Genomic DNA, 11,517 nt, shown 5'->3' with positions numbered 1-11,517 from the left:
TTAGGCATATCTACTCCCTTAAAACACTTATGTTCACTTCACACCAAATAATGGTCAGGAAATAAAATGAGAAACTACTGTAATTCTTCCAACCCAAAATAGCACAAGAAGTCAACAGGAAAAACCTGAGCAATAAGGGGTTCCTACCAGCTACTTTAGCATAAACTTAATGTAAATAGATCAGCATTTGCTAGGGTCCCTAGAGATGGGCTAAGGAGGCTGTGTGTCCAGAGCAGAGGTCTCCCCTTATATCTAGCCTCAGAGTGGTCATAGAAAGGCCCAGGATGGAAAGCTTAGGCATCAGGAGTCACTGCAACCAGAGACCAAAGCATCTCAGGCCCAGACTCAGAGGCCCCTAACATCCTGTTATGAGATGCCAGATAGGGCCCTAAAGATCCAGTGCTGAGGACCTCAAATATCAGGAGTTCTTAATCCCGGGAATTGAAGATTACTACTAGAATACAAATAATCGGGGCAGCTAGGTGGTGCAGTGGATAGAGCACCAGCCTTGAATTCAGGAAGACCTGAGTTCAAATCTGGTCTCAGACACTTAATACTTCCTAGCTGTGTGACCCCTGGGCGGATTTCATAAATACCTAGAAAAAATGAAGGAAAACATTAAAAAAAATTGAAATAAAATCTCTGGAGCAAAAAATCAAAAGGATATTAAATAGCTTAGAAGATAAACTTTATCCAAAAAATGGAAACTAGAACAAACCAAAAAGAATTCAGTGACTCCTTGAGATGTTAATATTAGAACAAAATCAAAAATATTTTTAAAAATTAAGATATTTGATAATACCTACTGACCTGGAAAATAGGTCTAGAGGAGATACTTTAAAAATTATTGGACTTAATGAAAAGCACATTAAAATAAATAATTAAATAAAATACTATACTTTTTTTTAAGTACAGAGATAATTTTTTTTACTTCTGAAATCTCTCCTTTTCTCCCCGATCTCACTTAACAAGCATGAAAAGTAAAACCTATTACAAAATATAGGTAGTCATGCATAACAAAATTATACATTAGATATATATCCTTCCTTTCCCACTGAAAAACAAGAAAAAAATGCACTCTGAGTCCATCAGTATTCTCTCTGGAGGTGGACAGAATGAGTCCTTTGGAATAATGGTAGATCACTGTTTTGATCAGGGTTGCTAAGATAATTATCTTTATGATATTGTGTGGATTGTTCTCCTGGTACCACTTCATTTTGCATCAGTTCATAAAGGTTTTGAAACCATTCCTGTAATCATTTGTTATAGTTCAATAGTATTCATCACATACATAACTTGTTCAGCCATTCCCCAATGGGTAGAAGTTCAGTTTTCAATTCTTTGCCCACCACAAAAAGTGTTACTAAATGTATATATATTTGTCCTGTTTGATCTCTTTGAGGTATAAACTTAATAGTGGTACTGTTGGGTCAAAGTATATGCACAGTTTATTAGCCTTTTAGGTACAATTCTTTTTTTTTTTTTTTTTTCTGAAGCTGGGGTTAAGTGACTTACCCAGGGTCACACAGCTAGGAAGTATTAAGTGTCTGAGACCAGAATTAAACTCGGGTCCTCCTGAATTCAAGGCTGGTGCTCTATCCACTGCACCACCTAGCTGCTCCAGGTACAATTCTCAATTGCTTTCCAGAATGATTAGACTGCTTCAGAATTTCACTAATTGTATTTTTTCCTTTTTTTTTCATCTTAACCAAAATAATGGGCATGAAGTGTGGTACTTCAGAGATGTTTTAATTTGCATATTTCTATGAGTGATTTAGAGCACTGCCTATTCATATCCTTTAACCATTTAACAACTGGGAAATGGCTTCTACTATTGTACCTTTAACTCAATTCCCTATGTACTTTAGACAAGAGATCTTTGACAGAGAAACTTGCTGCAAATATTTTCCCCAACTGCTTGCTTTACTTCTAATTATGGTTGCATTACTTTTATTTGGGCAAAACTTAAATTTTAGAGATTAAAAAAATTATTTTATCTCCTTTGAACAGCCTATTTCTTCTTTGGTCATGAACCTTTCCCCCCTATTCATAGATCTCACAGGAAATTTCTTCCCAGGTATGCTAATTTCCTTATGCTAGCACCCTTTATTTCTAAATTATGCACTAATTTTGAGCTTATCTTGGTGTATATAGTATGAAATGTTACTCTATGCCTGTTTTTTGCTAGACTACTTTCTTGTTTTTCCAAAAGTTTTTGTCAAATAGTAAATTCTTATCTCTAATAATTGGGATCTTTGGGTTTATCAGACACAATGTTACCATGTTCATTTTCTTCTGTATATTGTATACTAATCTGTTTCACCAATTAACCTCTCTATTTCTTACCTGGTACCTAACTGTTCTGATAATTACAGCTTTACAATATAGTTGATATGTGATACTTTTTGCCATTTTTTCCCATTGATTCCCTTTATTTTCTTGACTTTTTTTCTTACAGATGAATTTTATTATTTTTTCTAGTTTTATAAAATATTTCTTTGGTAGTTTAATAATTATGACACTTTATAAATTTAGATAATATTGTCATTTTCATTATACTTAGTCTACTCATGAATAATCAATATTTCTCTGATCTGTCTATATTTGTGTGAATAATCTTTTAAAATTGTACTTTTTTCCTTTTTTTTTATTATAACTTTTTATTGACAGTACATACACATGAGTAATTTTTTACAACATTATCCTTGCATGCACTTCTGTTCAGACTTTTCTCTTCCTTCCCTCCACTCTCTCCCCTAGATGGCAGGCAAATAAATATGTTATAGTAAAATAAATATGTTATAGTAAAACCTAGATACATGTGTGTAGAATCGAACAGTTCTCTTGTTGCACAGGAAGAATTGGATTCAGAAGGTAAAAATAATCTGGGAAGAAAAACAAAAATGCAAACAATTTACACTCATTTCCCAGTGTTCCTTCTCTGGGTGTGTAGCTGATTTTGTCCATCATTGATCAACTGGAACTGAATTAGATCTTCTCTTTGTTGAAGATATCCACTTCCATCAGTATATATCCTCATACAGTATTGTTGTTAAAGTATATAATGATCTCCTGGTTCTGCTCATTTCATTCAGTATCAATTCATGTAAGTCTTTCCAAGCCTCTCTGTATTCATCCTGCTGGTCATTTCTTAAAATTGTATTTTTATATAGTTGTTCCATGTCATCTTGGCAGGCAGACTCTCAAGTATTTTATAGTGTGTGTTATTTTAAATAGAATTTCTCTGTCTCTTCCTTCAGGATTTTGTTGGTAATGATTTGTAGCGGTTTTATTTTGTATCCTGAAACTGATGAAATTGTTAATTGTTTTGATTACTTTTTAGTTGACTCTCTAGTTTTTTCTAGGTAAACCATATTATGTATAAAAAGTAATCATTTTGTTTCCTCATTGCCTATACTTATTTATTCAATTTTGGATACTATGCTTTAAAAAATTATAAATGAAAATTATCCAGTTCTGTTATAACTGAGGCCAAAATAAAAATAAAACCTTCTAATCATCTCCTGAAAGAAATCCCAAAAATAAGTCTCAGTTAAAATCACAGTTAAGATCCAAAAGCTCCCAGGAGAAAAGAAAAAAAAAATACAAGGTTCCACAAATAAACAATTCAAGTAATGAGGAATTACTGTTAGGATCACATAAGACCTTGCAGTTTTTACTACACATAGGAGAGACTTTGGAATACAGTGTTCCAAAAAGCCAACAACCTAGGTTTACAAGCAAAAATAAATTACTCTGTAAAATCTGAGTATATAATCTTACAAAGAAAAAAAAAAAAAAAAAGAACCTGCAACAAAACAGAAAAATTTCAAGTATTTTTGATGAAAAAGTCCAGAGTTGAGTGAGCTGATTAAGAATTTCAAGTACTAACAGTTCAGAGAAATCTGGAAAGGTCAATTTATTTGAGCAACCAGGAGCTGAATGATGATACTAAAATGGAAAAAAAGAAACAAATGTTCCTCTATAATCTTAATCTTTTTAGAGGATATGAGGGAGAAAAGTGGAAGTAAAGATGTGTAGAGTGATTAGGATAGAATATGAAATGCCTCTATTCTGAAAGTTTGAAGAAGGAAAGAGATGGTTTAAAAAAAAAAAAAAAGGAGATATTACTAATGTGGAAGGACGAAGAAGGGCATGAAATGACATACCTGGGGAACATGAAAAGAATATGCAAACATGGAAGAAGAGGTGGGAGGCATGGACACACTTATCTGAAATGAACAAAAGAGGGTGGAATACATATTGTATACATACAAACCATTTAGTATAGACTATAGGGCTGGGGATGGGGAGTGAAGTTTAACAGGGGAAATAACACCAAGCTGTGAACAGTCGTAAGCAAAACAAAATTCTTGATCCTGAAATGAAGGAAAGCAAAGAACTACAATATTAGTGTTTTAAAATGTTTTTTAAGATAGACAATTGGGGAATGGCCAAACAAACTGATAATGTAATGAAATATTGTGCTTTAAGAAATTGTGAAAGAGATATCAGAGAACCCTGTGAGAAATATCAGACCACCAGTTTATATAGTAGTAACAATATTGTAAAAAACAAACAAAACAAAACTTTGAAAGACTTAAGTCTGATCAAAACAATGATCAATCACATGTCCAAAGGATCTATGAAGAAACTTTTTCCTTTTCAGAACAGGGGTGCAAAAAGACATATTTTTGGACAAGGTACTGAATTTATTTTGTTTTGCTATGCTTTTCCTTTCTGTTTTTCAAAGGGGAGAGATGTTATAGACAGTTGGTAGACAATAAAAAATAGTAATTCCCAAATGAAACACTTAAAAAATTAAATAGAACAGAAGTTCAGAAGAAATCATGGACAAGTAGGATAGTTTAAAGTTACATGTAGAATTGTTATATATATATACACACACACACACATACAAGAAGCTATATGAAATAGAGGGATCCATGCTTTTATGTAGAATCCTCTTTTTGTGTTCTGCTGTTCTTAATTTTTTTTTCTTTTGATGTTTAAATTAAGACCTAAAAAGACAAAAAGGAAAAAAAAAACGTGCTTCACATTCAGTTCTTTCAGAATTAGGTACTTTTGAGTCTGGAAACATTTTTTAGGGAGCTAGGAAGTAACTTTTGTCAATCTGATACCTGCTATGTGAAGGATGAATTGAAAAAAGGAGAGGCTAAAAGCAGATCAATTACAAAGCTACTGAAATTAGCCCAGTGAGAACATGAATATTGTGGTTGGACAATGAGGGTCAGATATTAGAGGTGTTCCAGAAGTAGACTTTTCAACTCACTGGAAGTTGGAGGAAGGGAAAGGAAAGAATCAAAAATTACCCTGAAATTGTAAATCTTGATGCCCTCAAAAGAAACAGGGAGATTGGAGGATGTTTGAATTTAGAGGGAAAGATGATGCCTATTTTGGAAATATAGTATTTGAGATACTAATGGGACGTCCAAGTAGACATGTAGGCCTAGAATTTAGGAGAAAGACTAGAGGAGAATATACAGAAGACACTAGAGGAAAAAACAAATAAAAAAACTGTCTCAGCTTCTTTCAGTATGGCAACTGCTCTTTTCGGCTAACTTCAATAACCTTTTCTCAGTCCTTATCTTTCTTGACTTTTCTGCAGTCTTTTAACTCTGTTGACCCACCCTTCCTTCAGGATACTCTCCCAGGCCTGGGTGTCATTCTCGGCTCTAAAAGTTTCCCAGGCAGCCCAATGTCTTAGATTAAAATGTGAACTCCAATGATGACATTTAAAAGCCCTTAACAATCTGCCCCCGCCTATTTTTCCAGTAGGATTACACATTATTTCCCCCATGTACTTTATGTTCCAGCCAGACTGGACTCCTTGTTATTCCCTTTGTGATATATGACATTTATGTACTGGCTATCTCTGCTGCCTAGATGCTTTTCTTTCTTTTTTCACCTCTCTTTGAAATTCAGCTCAAACTTACATGAACTGATGCTAAGTGAAATAAGCAGAACTAGGAGATCATTGTACAAACAAGATTTTATGATAATTCTAATGGATGTGGCTCTTTTTAACAATGAGATGATTGAGGATAGTTCCAATGATCTTGTGATAAAGAGAGCCATCTATACCCATAGAGAGGATAGTGGGAGCTGAGTGTGGATCACAACACAGCATTTTCACTCTTTTTGTTGTTTGCTTGCATTTTGTTTTCTCATCTTTTTTTCCTTTTTGATCTGATTTTTCTTGTGCAGCAAGACAATTACATAAATATGTATACAAATATTGGATTTAATATATATTTTTACCATGTTTAAAATATATTGGATTACTTGCCATCTAGGGGAAGGGATAATGGGAAGCGAAGAAAATTTGGAACACAAAGTTTTACAAGGGTCATTGTTGAAAAATTACCCATGCATATGGTTTAAAAATTAAGCGCTTTAATTTAAAAAAAAAAAAAAAAAGAAAAGAAAAGAAATTTAGTTCATGTACTACCTCTTTACCTCCCTCAAAAACTGTCTTGATCTCCCAGTTTTTAGTCCTAATACTTATCACTGGGTGACATCCTTGAATAAACTGTCTTTAATAAGAACTGACATTCTATTTGGAAGAGACTATCTCATTTTTGTATTAGTATTCCTAATGTCTAGCATGTAGTTAGTAATCACTTAATGTTTGCAGATTGAATAGAAGTGAAAAAGTACGCAGATAGAGTTTAGAGCTCTAAATCTAGAAGACACTTTAGAAATCATGTAGTTCAACCTCCTCATTTTCCACATAGACTGAAGTCCACTTCTGAATATAGCCAAAATCACCATTAAGTACAGGGTAGGATTGAACTCAGGTTGTAGGGCTCTTGATTCAGTGCTCCTTCAGTTTCATTATACTATTACTATTGAACCCTTAGGAATTAAAATAATGGGAATAAATGAGATCAAGAAGAAAGAGTAGAGAGAGAAGGCCAGGAGAAGTTTTGAGCAATATTCATCCATAGGGGGTTGAAGAAACTTTGGTCCCAGAGATTTAATAATTTGTTCAAAGTTTATAAGTATATATATATAAAAGCTAAGGCAGAACTAGAACCTGATTTCCCAATCTGATGCTCTTTTACCTTCTCTGTACTATAATGATGTATCTGTATACTTATATTTTGATCTTTCTCTCCTCCTTAAGATTGTCAATATCCCAAAGCATATCTTGTCTAATTTGAATACTCAGTTCCAAGCTCAGCATTAAAGAACTTAAATGTTGCTATGGACAACTAAGTGGCGAAGAAGAAACTGTTCCTTCCTATATACTACCAGTTTACATAGAGATTCTTAACCTGGGATTTGTAAACTTAAAAAAAATCTATTTCAATACAATTTATTTTACAATACTACACACATACACACATTTAAAAACTTTATATTAAAAACTAGAGCTTCTGCTCTAGTAGGACAAAATAGCCCCAACATAAAAGATGGTAGGAATGAAGATGACTTTCATTTATACAGTTTATATGTGTCCTTCCTCAAATTTTCTTAGAACTTTAGATCTCTACTATGCCTTCAAAACTCTATATATTCGCTTCCTTCTGGTGAAATATACCCTCTTTGAGGACAGAAACTGTCAGTTTTTGTTCCATATATTATCAGCATAAAATAATGGCTTTCCTCTGGTGTTAAGGAGAGCTACATTCACATACTGTGTCTGATACTTACCAGTTAACCTCTTAGGCAACTTAGGATACTCTCTTAAGTAATATAGCTAGATATCTACATCAGTGGAGGAAGTTTTCACAAGGAGATTTCCTACACCAAAGAAATTACAAATCTGGACCACCAAGAACTTCCCAGTTCCTTGTACATAGGTGATTGATAATGCTTACTGAATTGAGACAGATCATAGAGTTGGAGCTAGAAAGGATCTCAGAGGATGTAAGGAGCTGCAGAGAGAATGTTTAAGGGTATATATACAGGTAGAAGCATACAGAACTTGTTTCTGAACCCAGACTCTGATTCTCAATCTAGTATTCTTCCCATTTGCATCATATTGCACATAATATTTGCTAGCATTTATATAGTTATTCCATCATTTGAATCTCACAACCTTGGGAAGTAGCTACTATTATTCCCATTTAATAGCTGAGAAAATTGAAGCTAAGAGGAGTTATGTCACTTGCTCAAGATTCCAGTTATCAAATGTCTATTAAATGTCAGGCTTTTCTGCTTTGAAGGCCAGTATTCTACCTGCTGTAGCCCCTCATTGCCTTCCTTATAACAGTCATAAGCAAGAGGAACTAGAGGCAATACTACCTCTATTACATATTGAGTTAACTGACGCTTGGAGATTATATCATTTGAAAATGTAATAGAAAGTAGAAAATGTGCCTGGTCCTCACTCAGACATTAAGTACTTTCATGTGAAACAATCTGCTTTCTATAAAACACCCCTCAGTTCTTTTCTCCTTGACACCCTCTTCTCCCTGGGTTTTTGGGGCAGCATTGTCTGACATTTTCTTCTGTCTCCTTTATTGGATCTTTATTTAGGTCCTTCCTGCTACTCATGGGTGGTTTCCAGGCTCTGTCCTGGCCCTCTTCTTTCCCTCTATATCAGGGCTTCTTAATCTCAGCATGCTCATTTTTATAATCTCTTCATTTTATAGATTAGGAAACTGAGCCCTATAGAGATTAAGGAACTTGCCCAAAGTCACAAGGATAGTAAATCAGAAAGCTGGAACTACAATAAATTTAGGTTATACCATCCCAACTTGCCCTCCCTGCTTCAACGTTTAGAAGATATAAAAGCATCTTAACTAATTACTATCCCTCTCACCACAAAGGATGACTCTTCCAAAACTTTTCATACCTTCTCAAACCTTCCATGGCTTTCACTCTCTTGGCTGACAATCTTATCTATTTTACTGAAAAAGTTGAAGCCATTAGCAGTGAGCTACTTGCTCCTCTCCATCTCATATCACTAAAAAGTCTTCAATCACTTTCACATTTCAGATGAAAAGATGGCCTTTATCCCTGCCAAGACTAGCCCCCTTCTGCGTGGAGTAATTCCATTCCATCGCATCTTCTCCAGCAGATTAACCTTTTTATTATCTTCAATCTCTTTCTACTGGCTGCTTCCCTCCTAGCATCAAACATGCTCTAGTCTTCCTTATCTTCAAAAAATCTTTGCTTAAGCATTCCTTTGACTTTTCATTGAAGGGTCCCCGGGCATCCATTTTATCATTTCCTGACTGACTGTACTAGTCTGCTTCCCTGGACTTGGTTTCCAGAAATTCATTATCCTGAAAGATCACATCAATTCTGGAGCCGCCATCTCCTCCGGCCCCTGCCCCTGGGGCCCCACACTGAGCAGAGAGATTTGGAGGGTAAAATTAGAGAGCTCTTCTCAGAGTCTCTATTTGAAGGGAGTACCAAGGCACTCTATTTCCCCCCTTTTTTTTCTGAGGTAATTGGGATTATGTTGTAGTGACCTCATTAGTACCCTGAATACCTCAGAATCAGTCGGAGTCAGGATAAGCAAAAGTCTTTAGGGGTCCAAGTCAGGGGATTAGATCTAGGAATCTACCCCACCCTCTGATCTCCCTTCCCCTTCTCTGTCCACACCCACAGATCAAGCCGCACAGAGTAGAGCAGGGTAAGCATGTAAATAGAGAATTGTCCAATTGGTAATTAGCCTTAAGTGCTCAGCCCTTTACATTAAGTGACCTGCCAGGGTCCCAGTGTCAGGAATTAAGTGTCTGGGTCCAGATTCCCACCCAGATTCCCCAGACCAGCATCAGTGCTCTATCTACTGCTCCACCTTGCTGCCTCTCCTTCCCCTTTTTATGTGTAATCCTCCCCAATAAATTATTAGCTTCATGAGAGCTGGGATTGTCTGTCCCTAGGACTAGCATCGTACACAGTAGACACTTAATATTTAGTGCTTATTGACCAGTTTCCTTAATCTTTGTAGACAGGTTTCTAACCTTATCACCCAAGTGAGACTGTCTCCCTAACGTTACCCATGATTTCTTCACTGCCAGATAGAAGGGCTCTTTCTCAATCAGTTTTAAACTTCTCAGTCGGTGATATTGTCAGCCATTCTCTCCTCTGGGTTCTGGCGGCCCCACCCTCTCCTGCCTCTCCAGTCTCATCTCCTTTTCAATCTCCAGTACTAGATCTTTATCCGGGTCTCTGCGCGGTTCTTCTTCAGTGGGCCTCCGGCTCTCTCCTGGGCCTCTTTTTTCCTCCCTCTAAACCAGGGCTTGTCCAACTTTTTCCCCCTCGCCCCCTTTGCCCTGAGAAGAACTTGAATCTGAGAGGTGGTTCTGCCGGCATCCGCGCATGAGCAGTGCAGCGTTTATGTGGGTTGTGGCAGTGGAGCAAGCCCGGCGAGAGCTACCAGAAGTAACTCGGATTGTTCCGTGTTAGTTTAGAGTTAAGTTTTGGTCATCGCATCCAGAAACCGTCGCCACATTTTCGTGACTTCCACATTCAGTCACGCAGTTCTCACCCACGGTGGTGCTCCACACGCCTTCCTGGGCGATCTCATCAGCTCCCACGGATTTAATTACCGTCTCTATACTGACTATATCAGAGGTACTTATCGAGCTCCCACCTCCGGGACCACTTATTCTCATCTCCCACGGCTCACCCGGCATCTCTCACTGAACTAGGGCAGCTTAAACCTCCCTCGTCCGAAACGGGACGCGCCACCTCGGCCCCCAACCCCGCCCCCTTCTTCACTTCCCCATCACGGTCCGCACTAGCACCTTCCGACTCCTCGGTGCAGACGTCTCCTCCCGCCTGCGTTAGCCTGCGGGAGGCCGCTCGTCCTCCGCGCAGCGGTCAAAGTGACTTCCCTAACACGCGCGTCTCTCCGGGCGCCAGTGGCTCCGGACCAGATACAAATCCCCTCCTGTTCCGAGTTCTCGCTCCCTAGCCCGGCCTTCTCACACCTTACACTTCCCTTGCGCCTCTACGGCCTGGTCCGACGCCGTCTCCAGCCCGGTCCTCCATCTTCGGGCCGTGGGCGTTTTCTCTCACTGTCCCCCACGGCTAGGATGCGCTTCCGGATGGAAGGACAGAGCGCCTCAGCTTCTGGCTTCCTTCATGTCCCAGCTAACCTCCCGCTTTCCCCAAGCGCCTTTAATGCCGGGGCCTCCATCCAGGCTCCCCAGTGTGCGCCGTCTGCGCTATGTCAGTGCGACGTTTGCACATCGCCCCCGTCCGCCCGGAGCTCCCGTCCTGCTTTTCTGGGCCTTCCCCCGCGCTGAGCCCGCGCCTCGAATTTAGGAGGCTTTAATGTTTGCCATTTGGCCAGTGATTGGCTCAGAGGGCGGATGGATGTGGGAGAGATACCTGAGGTGAGTTGTGGAACGTCTCAGTACAGCTTCACACAGCTCAATAAAATAGGTAGACCAGGTGACCCACCCGGAGTAAGTGGCTGGGGGTTTTAGGACTTCAGGGCGTGAGTACTGGGTTCGCTGTTTTCCTTACTAGGAAAGTTTTCCCCCAGCTGTGAGTTTCTATGGAAACGAACCTTATTTCCGGCCTCGA

The 11,517-nt window shown here is 38.2% G+C and overlaps 1 long non-coding RNA gene across 1 annotated transcript in view; it reads right to left on the bottom strand.

The window, feature by feature from the left end:
- LOC141558060 (uncharacterized) overlaps positions 1-11,500 on the bottom strand; it is a 36,514-nt gene extending 25,014 nt beyond the window's left edge. Inside the window, exon 1 of the long non-coding RNA XR_012486946.1 lies at positions 11,320-11,500. This is a non-coding gene — a long non-coding RNA (uncharacterized LOC141558060). The remainder of the gene's footprint in view (positions 1-11,319) is intronic.
- Between the last annotated feature and the right edge of the window lie 17 nt (positions 11,501-11,517).

This window comes from Sminthopsis crassicaudata, chromosome 2, assembly GCF_048593235.1.
Source record: "Sminthopsis crassicaudata isolate SCR6 chromosome 2, ASM4859323v1, whole genome shotgun sequence".
NCBI lineage: Eukaryota > Metazoa > Chordata > Mammalia > Dasyuromorphia > Dasyuridae > Sminthopsis > Sminthopsis crassicaudata.
The sequence above is the reverse complement of the archived record's forward strand: the minus strand, read 5'-3'. Positions and strand labels throughout refer to the sequence as shown.